Source organism: Lytechinus variegatus, chromosome 13 (genome assembly GCF_018143015.1).
Source record: "Lytechinus variegatus isolate NC3 chromosome 13, Lvar_3.0, whole genome shotgun sequence".
Lineage (NCBI taxonomy): Eukaryota > Metazoa > Echinodermata > Echinoidea > Temnopleuroida > Toxopneustidae > Lytechinus > Lytechinus variegatus.
This window is the reverse complement of record NC_054752.1, coordinates 22,985,485-22,997,498: the sequence shown is the minus strand read 5'-3', so window position 1 is coordinate 22,997,498 and position 12,014 is coordinate 22,985,485. Positions and strand designations below refer to the sequence as shown.

The 12,014-nt window shown below is 37.5% G+C and overlaps 1 protein-coding gene across 1 annotated transcript in view; it reads left to right on the top strand.

Moving 5' to 3' along the window:
- The first annotated feature begins 899 nt into the window (after positions 1-899).
- The window catches only part of LOC121425880 (PDF receptor-like), a 33,134-nt gene continuing 22,019 nt past the window's right edge, over positions 900-12,014 (top strand). The window contains exon 1 of the mRNA XM_041621965.1: positions 900-1,017. The gene's annotated coding sequence lies outside the window, so the exon portion shown is untranslated. The remainder of the gene's footprint in view (positions 1,018-12,014) is intronic.

Below are 12,014 nucleotides of genomic sequence, written 5' to 3'. Positions count from 1 at the left end.
ATGTTTAGTTATGCTTGTTCTATCATCAGCATGTGTAACATTTATGTGACATTTACGATATCACAAAAATTTGCAAGAAAAAAATAGAAAGAATTTATTTCATGCCTAATATGTTTTACGATCGTTCTGCTTCATATGTCTCAGGCTATCATTTGATTCAACGGGGCTGACTTTTATAAAGAAGTTTGGATATTTTTGTTTTATCAAGTTCATGATGCTCTTGAGATTACGTGACAAACCATTATACAACTGAACGACCACGCAATATAGCACATAGTTAGTCTACGTAATCATGACTCTCGAATGTCTGTATTAATGGGATGCACGAGTGGGAATTGTAATAGCAAATAACTGCGATCGATCAGCGTTAACCACCGCTTTTTTGAAAGCCAGCAACGCCGATATCTATTAATGCATGTTCTTTCAAAATATTGTTTTAGATATGGTAAATATTCATACATTCATGGTTCTTTTGACAATTTAGTGTGCTCTACTTTGCTTACAAATGACATCGTGCAAATTTCCTGTAGGAAAAACTATAGACTGATGGCTTTCCATATAGTTGAGGATGGTTGGATCAATCGTGTATTTCTTAATATCGAAATTGTCTTTTCTTAAGTGCACAAATGAGTCATAGCTTAATGAATTCGAATTCTATGTATTTTGTGTTATAAACAAAATGCAATTATTGAATTATTGATGCCAAGAATGAAATTATAGATGTAAAGAAATCGAACAGATTCATAGCTAGAATGACAAAACTACAAACTGTACTCGACTGGGCTTAGATCCGTCAATAGATTGGAACACCATCCTCAGATAACAGAGTATATAAATATACAAATCTATAAGTGTATTAACCATAGCATTTCCCTTTTTTTCATCTTTGCACAGATGTACCAGAAGAGGGTTATTGCCTACCAGAATGGGACAAGACCGTATGTTGGCCTCTCACCGCAATCAACCAATCAGCAACCTTGCCATGTCCACCAATCTTTCCACAAATCGATCCAACGAGTAAGTGTATCTCCTTTCTGTCCCTGTTTTATTCTCTATGCAACAGTCACACCAACGGAAACGAATCCAAATCGAATAATGGTTGGCCTTTGAACTCCCCTCCCTCAACCCACCCTTTCGAAAAGCCCCCCCCCCCCCGTTTTCTCGATAGCGTTTGGCCACCCTTGCTCCACGAACGCAGACGATCGTCACAAGCCGTAGCTTATTCCGGCTTGCAGTCCGTTAAATGAATGTTACTAGCAAATTTTGGGTCAGCGACGAAGGAAGAATTCAAGAACACAGTAAATGTATCAGAGATACCCATCAAATGACAAGGAACCATGAGGAATAACTAATAATTCTTTGTCGAATATTTGTTAACCGGGGCTCCGTAACACAAAGATTGGCGATTAATCGCTAAATGAACTGACCAATCAAGATCAACATTACATACAGATAATGTTATTTGTTACCCACTTTTCATGTACAACTGTGATGTATGTTTTTGTATCGTTTTGTTTGTGAGTGTACCATATACCATTGTAAATGTGATTGATATCATGATTATTGTTGTACATACCGATTGTTTGATCAATAAAAAGTTGAAAAGAAAAAAAAAGATCAACATTACACGTGCATTTGGCGCAAAAACTGACCAGGAACCAATCAGAAGTTTTCTCTCATATATTCTATCCATCGCTAATCTTTGTGTTACGGGGCCCGGAAGTTTCGGAGCTGACGAATACGTGCAAATATGTCATTTAGCCAGAGACGAGGACGAGCATTCTCTTTCGATTCACCAAATCTAGACAAAGATTTTTTGGCTACTCTTTGTCATGAGGGACATTTGACAATAAGTTTTCTATGTTCTTGAAATCGTTATACGTCGCGGTGAGAAAACGACTTAATATAGCATTAAACTCCGTCAAATACCAATCCTTTTCTGATCAGATGATGTCGGTATATTGGTGTGGAATATATTCATTGAATATCCTTAATAAATAGAGTTTTCTTTATTAGGTATCCTTGTTTTATACGAACTTTTTACTGTAGAGTCTTTAGAACAAATACATTTCCTCGAGAACTGCACTGTAATTTTCGTAAACAATTCAAGGAGGGTAAATGAAAAAGAAAATGAGCTTCAATGTAGAAGTAAAATGTAGAAGGATATAGACGCCATCATTATCCATCTCAGCCCCTGGAAATTATTTCCTTTTTTTCTTTTATTAAGGATCGCCGAGTAAAAATACTGATATTGTCCTCATGTTTCTTAACTTTGGGCATGAAGTATCAATCTTCACGAATTCGTTTATCATACCAACGTGTTCATGACTTCGACACAAGAGAAAGTGTGGAATATTTTATTCCTTTAAACCCGAGGGCTATTTTACTAGTTCAATGGCTGGATCTTTGAACACATTGTTATAACTTAGAGATATTCCATTACAGCTTATGTGTCACTTTGAATAAATATGTGAGAACAACAACAATTAAATGAAAAGTTATCATCTGATTAATAAACCTAGAGCCATATTCCTTATCCTATTCCTGATCACCATCAGCAAAATACAAATAAGAGATGAATCTCGATCTCTCATTGTGTACGCGCCTCAAGCATGTCAAGCGTTAGAAGTGCTCCTCGAAACATTAGAATTTTGTTTCACTTAATTAGGTATATAATCACACTTCCGTCAATATCATTCGTCAAGTTTCTTCTCTTGATCGATGCAAATGTCTTCTAGTTCCTTGATTGATTTTTGAATATGTTGTTTTTTGTGTTTCTTTTGTTGGGTATGGGGACTGTTGCATAAAATAATTACCCTTGTTGATCAAGGCAAGTGTTCCCATACCATCTGACCTTTCTTCTTTCGAGTTGACTTTCGTAACTCCAGTACTGTCATACAGGATTAGATAAGTAGAAAATGACATCAAGAGGTGATTACTTTCTGAGTATTGCGGATAAAATAATTATCCCACAAAAAAAACGATCGAAAACACATTTCAAATATCAGCATTTTCGTCCTTCGCCCTTTCAATCAATATGGTAATGCATAAGGGTGAGGCTTTCCAGGACATATTTGTTAACTTTCGACTGACAAAAAAAAGTTTAATTTGTAGTCGCAAATCAAAAGTGGAAACTTTCTATCTCCAAAAAGACCGGCGAAAAGACAGGAATCATGTAATGAGGTTAATGAATATCACCAAATCGCACGAGCATCAATACTGTCTTCTTCTTTTTTCGGAAAAACGGGCCTAGAATATTTTGGTCTTGTTTATCACCTAGATTGTGCTAGAAAGTGTTGTTAGCTCAGGGATTTGTGATAGGATTGTTATTGTGACTATATTCAGTTAATTGCTCATTGGTCTGCACCCACTTTGTCTACTATCGGTTCGGTCTGATCTAATCTTATTTAATCTACAACCAGCATGACCAGTTCCTGTGATCGGTGATGTTTCTTTGGTCTAATTTCCAGTGAGACTATACCGGTTAAAGTGTGATACCTACTAGGTGTAACGAATCTATACTCTTAGAAGGACTGTTTATCACCACTTTTTGATTAACAATTCTGAAAAGTGCGAAAATGACGTAGACAAAGCTGAATTCAGATAATCTAGAAATTATGAGTTACAGACCAAGATGGAAGTAAAAGGGTTGTTATAATCGTGATGGTTCAGACCATGAAGGCAAACCCGACATCATTTTTACAAAGGATTTAATGGTTCGTGTGTATACTTGTAACTTTTTTTCTGTATTTCTTGTTATGTTTCCTTCAATCTTGCCAACTTTTAAGTGCAACTACGCTGTCGTCCTGTAATCCTGTAATCTGTCCAAATCTGTTAAGATTAGCTGACTCCCAGAAATGGCTTATAGAAGGATGTTTTTATTCATGTCTGTCGACAATATAAAGTTGTTTGTTGAGGATCATCGTTTCTTTGGCACCTGGAAACTAAATATTTTGATGGCTTGCTTATCACGATAATTTGTGGGTGCAGCAAGGCGTAAAAGTATTTTGAAAAACACCGTACCATTCCCAGTTTTATTTTTAAAACCATGATAACAAAAATAAGATACATTTACATATGAAGCAAAAGGGATACCTTCCATAAATTAGATTCAAAACTTTGTTGACCGAATTCAATATGGCAATAAGGTAAAAAAAAAAAACTTAGTAGTTACTTGGCGTTCAGGAGGGAATTCTCCATTCTGATATATGGAGAGAATCAAAAAAGGGTTGTGGGGTCTCTTGGTCCCGCAGTTTCCTAGAAGATTAAGAAGTCTTTTGTGAAAACCAATCTGTTTTATATACAGGTTAACAGTTATCCATCATGAAATCATAGAACAATCGACATTAAAACAAGTTGCTATTTAGAAGTGAATAGCATTCGGGGAATTAAAACTTCCTATCCGCCCTAAGCGTTTGGAAGTATATAACAATATTACTTTCAAAACAGATTTGGATGAACTTTTGAATGATTAAACGGTAGTTCGTAGAAAAGTAGGCTATCGCATCTACATCCCTCTTCGAATGTAGCTCCCATGGTCTTGTTTTAAACTCACTTCTTAAATCTTCTCAAAACTGATGAAAATCAAATAGAATTAGGAACTAATTGTATAATGATAATAAGTCATTATTACCGTCAGTGTCTACCCACTTTAGTCAGTGAGTGATCTTCTATCGTCCTGTATTCTGAGCTTGATATTCAAAGATGGAGAATGGTCTACTCGAATGGTAAAGTGAGATTTTCGTAGAGTTCTGCAAGTAGATCCGTGTCAGAACCACTGGATGCTTTGATTAGTAGCAAAGAGTTAGAACCACAGATAAATTCTGCGTGGGTTTTGTCTTTGTGATAGTTTCTAACTGGGGATATAATCAATCTACTGATACTGCAATGTACTTCAAGACCTCTTCATCTACATGTATGTCTTACACGAGTTACAGCACTTTCAAACAAAAACGTGGAGATAAGGGAGGACTAGTAGGTCTAGTCGGACTATTTTGAGGGGGGACAAAGTATGTTTCTGACATTCGCCATTATGAGAGTTACTTCTCGGCCAATCAAAATCGAGGAAAGGTGTGGCGTCCGACAACATGTCGTACGAATATGTTTATGAAACGCTATCATGTTATCTCAGGAACATCTTCGTCAAAAGAATTCAGGCATCTACTTGTATATGTATTCCAATGGATGGAAGCCGGCGTCTCGCACATGTCTTTACAATTTCCAATTTTCTTACCTAAAAATATTCTTGATCTTTGAAGCTACTGGAAAGAAATCAAGGGAGGAGGGCTGTCTTCAGAACAATAATCATACTTAAATCCTAGCTAGACATATTGATCAAGCACATCTTGATTTGTCTGCATCATGACGCCGAGGTGATTCCACAATCGTTTGAAAAACTATAAAATAGAATATCTTTATGATGCGTCAAGGCTCTGTTCTGGTAATCTGTAACTTGTTTTTGTTACATTCCCGTTCCCCGGCAAAATGTCATCGGCGACGCACTGATTCCCACAATCATTTTTCCTCAATCAAAGTGTTTACATGGCTGATGTTCTAATCTTTAGTTCCAGATGATGAGCGCCATCTTTAAAAATGCTCATGTAAATCATTTTTTTCTCCGTGCGTGATGCGTAATTTTATTTCCAGCATCGAACATTCACGTTCGATTTCTCGGTGTATTTCTTTTGAAAAATAATGCTCTTAATGAGATAAACAAATCTATAAGACAAAGGCGATATCTCCCCATGTCAATCCCCTCTCTCTCTCTCTCCCTCTCCCGCAATCACACACACACACCCTTACACATTTCACTACGCACACAAAAACATAAGCATACACACGCACACATTCACCAGGCATACACCATATGCACACTTTCTCCTGAGAACAGTACACACACGTGCGCGCACCCCACTTCCTCTTACCCCACAATCACTTTCTCTCTCTCTCTCTCTCTCTCTCTTCTGGAAGTGGGTCCCAATTCTCTATTTGGACACAATTTTTGTAGCTATGGCAGTTTAGCCATGTTAGTTGTAGAGGGCCCGCCTCACGAACTGGAGGCCATGGCCCGTTCTCTAAAGTCAGGTTTACTAAGACCATGGTCTAACTCTGTGATGAAATTATGGAAAGCCAAAAGTGTCAATTTTTTTATTAAGTTGTGTGTATCTCATGTTTACTGTGCTCTTTCCTGATTTGTCGATGGTGAAGACAATCATCTATTTATACTTCCTAGACAATTATGAACGATTTGAAAGTCGAATGAGCAGAAATATGATATCTCTACCGTTAGTTATTTATTTATTTATTGGCTATCCATACCAAAACCACAGCTACAACTTTATACAGTTTAAATCAAAGCCGACTTCAAAATACAGGCCATGAATTCGATTACAGGCTGAGTTAAGACTTTGAATGTGACCTTCTTCAATCCTGCCTGGCGCTCATTGCACCATTTAGACCTCAAAAAGGGCAATAATAAGATTATCAGTCAAATCAGTTATATAGCTAAAGTGTTCGCCTAGGGTAGATAGAATAACATCCTTGGTAATATTGAGGTGGGGTTTTTTATTCCATAATTCCCTGTTACTTCTACAAATGAGCCGTACACCCTTACACGGAGGACTGGCTAATTTTTACTGTGGAGGAGTGGTTACCCTGGTATTATTCATACACACAGGGTATACCTCATACAAATTGACTGTTAGTCATCGTATTGTCCTCCCGTCGTCATTTAGTCGGCATCAACAGATTCTTCTTCTTTCCATCTGAACACACTCCTCCCTGGGCCTCTATTGCCACACTTCACTGTTTAGGTTAAGGGTAAACAGCCTATCATGATTGCAAGACTTTCCACAAGGGATAAGAAGAAGGGGGTTAGACTCGTCTTTTATCAAGATATCATGTATCGTGCCAGCTTTCTCGGATAACACAAGCCAATTTGCCGAACAGACAAGAATAGGAATCTATCAACTTGGGTAAATTTCCCTGATGACTGCCTGACCATCAAAGATTGCTCATATCAATTACTTTCTTTTCCTTAAGTGGACATTGTCCGATTTAGACTTTTGCTTGGAAATTGTTGTTTTTTATTCATTATCATTATTTTTACGCTCGCGCCAGACAAATCCTGAGTGTGGGCGCCATTTGGGACAAGGACGAGCAGTTATTGCCATTATGTTTGGTTGCACTAGTTATTCCCGCTTGGGTTTTGGGTGTACTGATCTATCCATGTCTTCTACATCTTAGCCTCAATCTTCTCTCCCCACCCCCTCCGTCTCCCCCTCCCTCTCTCTCTCTTTCTCTCTCTTTCTATTTACCTATCTATCTATCTTTATATTTATTCATCTCACGCACACACGCGCGCTCGCACATCCCCACATTCACTCGCATACATACACAAACAAAAATACCCCAGTCACCATGCTGTCAAGTTAATTTCAAAAAGACCAAGGTGCTTCCTTGGAAAGACATAGTATATACACACTTAAAATGTTGGGCAAAATACTGTCCACTGTGCCTGGTAATGGATATGTTGGAAAAAAATATATAGATATATACATGTATATATATATATATATATATATATATATATATATATTCATGGCAATTATTATCCAATTGAGCAAATTCATTGCTCAATCATTAGTTTTTATTACCCAATCTGGGTAGATTTTAACCAATGGTTGTGTGGACAGTGTGTGCTGCCCAGTGTTGTTTGAAATTCGGGCATTTCTTGCCAAATTATTTTAAGAGTGTATACAGTAAATATACTATTGCTATCAGAGGGTTTTCCATTTTTTTAACCTGTCCTCTGGTCACCGATTTTTTTTTTTGTCTGATCAAAATATATGCGTCGAACGTTTGCGAACATGTTTCTCCCTGTTTTAATGCAGTTCGCAAGCAAATTTAGATACCGCAAAAATTGACAACAGTTTGCAACACTCGTCAGAAAAGTTCATTTTGCGAAAATGCATCAAAAATATGTTCGCAAGCGCTCGACGCACATTTCTAATCAGTGGGTCAATTTTGTACGGGATCAATGTGATCATTGGTCGCTATCACTGGCCAAAAATAGAGAACTTCACCGATATTGTCCTACAACCGTTTGCGATTGCGAAGGCAACTGTTTGTGGAAAAATAGATTTGCAAATAAATTTTGAACATGTATGAACATTTCTTTGCGTCGATGAAAATCATTTAGCTTACGAACTTTCTTGGAATTTTTAAAGAAAGTTTTGCAACCTTTTTTGCCTCGTTAAACTGGTTTTAGCGTGAGGACAGAACCGTTCTTTGGCATGTTTGGGAAGCGATCTTCGCTCATTTTGAGCGCGCTACTCAACACACTGTGTATAGAATCCCTACGCTGCGGTTTCGAAATTCGCGCGAAACGTGTCACCACAATAAGAGCGTTCCCGTAGCAACAAGATCGCTTTTATGCACGTGAAGTGATTTTGAAAACTACTTTCAAGTGATCAAATGGGAATGCTAGCAAAACGATCTTCCAAACTGGTTTCCTGAACCGGTTTCCAGTAAACTAGTTTTAGAAAGCGTAATGAGAACGGTGTCTATCCCTGGTGGATCTAAAATTCGCTACATTCACAATGACCATTCACCACTCAGTGAGATACTCTCCTTTACATCAGACATTCAACTGTACAATGAAGAGGGAAAAAACGTGTAAATTGGGGTAAATCTTATGGTTAAGACTTCATTCCAACCCGATTTGAATTCCGAATCTCCTCGGTCCTCTGGGGATTTTTCTTGACAAGTGAGTATTCTATAATTTCTCCATTCTTCGAGAGACGTGAACTCCAAGGCGTCCGGACATACAATGAAGATGGTCTTCATGCTGTGGGGGACAGTGAGTGACGATGAAAAATATCGTTAGAAGTGATGAAGACATTAAGACATTTGATATCTTTAATGGATTCCCTTAAACGAGTCTTACCCATATATAGGGAAGATCAAAAGATGTACAAAATAACGAATCAACATCTACGGGATATCTTGGGATAAGAATGAGCCTTATTTTGGAATATAACTGAAGCATGACAAATTTGTCATTTTCATAGATAATGTTCAACGTACTGCCTAAACTTATTATGGAAAGTAAGGTTTACTTGATATTATGGGAGAGGGGAGAAATTAAAGGTGAACGGACTTTAAAGTATGACATTTTGGCATGTACAGAAAAGTGGGAAGGGGAGGGGGAAGAAGGATGTGGGCCCATGCCTCCACCTCGGAGAATAAGTAGTGTGGGAGAAAAAGAGAAAGAAAAAAAAGTGACACAAGGAGAAAAGGGGAGATAAAGAAGAAGAAGGGGAGGAGGAGGAAGAAGAGGAAGAAGAATAAGAAGAAGAAAAAAAGAAGAAGAAAGAGAAGGAGGAGGAAGAGGAAAAGAAGAAGAGCAACAACAACAGCTGTAACGAGCACAGCAGCAGCAAGCAAACAACAACAAGGAGACGAAAGGTGACACAAGGAGAAAAGGGGAGACAAAGAAGAAGAAGGGGAGGAGGAGGAAGAAGAGGAAGAAGAAGAAAAGGAAGAAAGAGAAGAAGGAGTAGAAGAAGGAGCAGGAGGAGAAGAAGAAAGGAAGGAGAGGAAGAAGAGGAAAGAAGGAAGAAGAAGAAAAAAGAAGAAAGATGAGAAGGGGAGGAAGAGGAAGAAGAACAACAACAGCTGTAACGAGAACAACAGCAGCAAGCAAACAACAACAACAAGATTATTAAAGGTCAAGAAAAACCATCTTATATAAAAAATAAAAATTAAAAAAATCACTTTCACTTCGTCTTACCCCAGTGGCCCACTTTCTTTCCAACGTTTTTGTATTTTCTTTAATTATTAATGCCATTATGTATTCTGACGTGTTTCCTGTGTTCAAGTCCTATAAATCCTCTTTCGGAATAAGTAATCCTGACTTTATGCACAATATTAAACACCAGCAAAGGACTTTAACAGCCCCAGGCAAATCTCGTGATTAGAAATCTTAACTCCGTGACAGGTCTATCTCGGGGAAAAAACACTATTTGCGAAAAAAAACAAAACAAATCCATTTCCCCCCAGCAACTTTTTTAGAAAATCTATAGGAGAAAGACACGTATGTATTCATAAATCCTTGCAAGGATTATGTGTATACTCTATACAGTTTCTGAATCCTGATTGATGTGTGCATGCTTTCTTTATTACATTATACGCGAGGATTGAGACTTTAGGTGATAAAAGAAATCGCGAAATTTGATATCATGGAGGCATTTCCCCCTTCATGATTTTATCCTGAATAGTAGGGTTATCTATCAACATGGTGAGGATAACTTATCAATAATGAAATATAAATTGAAAATATTTGACATATGAGATAGGACCTATCTTCCCCATAACTCTTTATACCGTTTATCCCTTCACTACAGGCCAAAGCCCTTGTTTTTTACAATCTGTATAATTTTTTCGAAGTACAATAAATCAATTGTTTTGTTTTAGTGATAATCCTAGACACTTTGGCCCGTATTCTGAAGTCGGGTTTAACTTAGACCATGGTCTAACTCTATGTTAAAATTATGGGAAGCCAAAAGTGTCAGAATTTTTATTACGTTGTATGTTTTTTTTTATGTTTACTGTGCTCTTTCCTGATTCATCGATGGTGAAGATTATCATCTATTTCTACTTCCTAGACAATTATGAATGATTTTAGAGCCAAATGAGCTGAAATATGATATCCCTACCGTTAGTGATCTATGTAACAATTGGCTATCCATACTCAAACCACGACTTTAAACTTGAGTTTCAGTTAAACCCGACTTCAGAATACGGGCCATGGACTTTATTCTTGAATGATATGGTGTGCCATTCGATGATTCTCATTTTTGTTCGAGACACACTAAAGGTTGATGTAAAACGTGGTTCAAAGACATTTGCTCCGGCGACAATTTGCCCGGATGGAAAGTCCACACGCAAAGCCAAACATAAAACAAGAGTCCTAAAATTCCTTTATTCTGAACCAAAAACTCATTACAATCCACACTTTGTGCCTTTAAACCACCTGAGATATTAAGATCGGAGCAAAAAGATCGTATGTCCTTTCACCGGCACAGGTTACACTTTGCTGCATTTAATAATGGTAATAGTAATAATAATAATAAGCATTTATATTGCGCCATCTATCTAGAAATATTCTATTCCGAGGCGCGTTCTTCTTCTTCTTATTATTATCATTATTACCCCGGCTTTAGCTCGAGCTGCCTTCCAGCGTTCATGCAGTCAAGTAATTGATCCTGCCGGACACCCATTCACCTCACCTGGGTTGAGTGCAGCACAATGTTGATAAATTTCTTGCAAAAGGAAATTACGCCATGGCTGTGATTCGAATCCACGACCCTCTGTTTCAAAGTAAGAAGACTAATCCACTGGGCCACAATGCTCCATTTTGACCTATCATCGAAGTTATACTACACGCTAAAAAATGAAGTGCTAATTTTGCTCCTAAAGAGCGTGTATAGTGACTGCACTTCGGGGTGCTGATTTGTCTAGTTCAAATTTGAACTAGACAAATCAGCACTCCGAAGTGCAGTCACTATACACGCTCTTTAAGAGTTAAATTAGCACTTCATTTTTTAGAGTATACCATCGTGCAAATTTATCTTTAAAACGAAAAGCCCGCGAATTTCACTCAGACCATTAACCTGGGTTACCTGACGCCTGATGTTTGTAATAATGAAACAAACATCAAAGGCACACATAAATACAATATGATATTTTCTAAAACATTATATACACTCTACAAACACTGAGTAAAATTATACCCAAGATTGGGTAGAAAGGGAACAGGCATGTTTGCTGGGTATTTCTTTTTCCCCACATAGTGTTATTTCAACGCGACGTCGCGTAAGATTTTCAAAATATACCTTTTTACCTAACCAACATGCATGTTGTTATTTAACCATGATGTTAGTATTAGCAGGGTTAGCGAGGAATATAATTTTGATGAGAATGACCAAGACTAAACAACCTTTTCCCTCTAT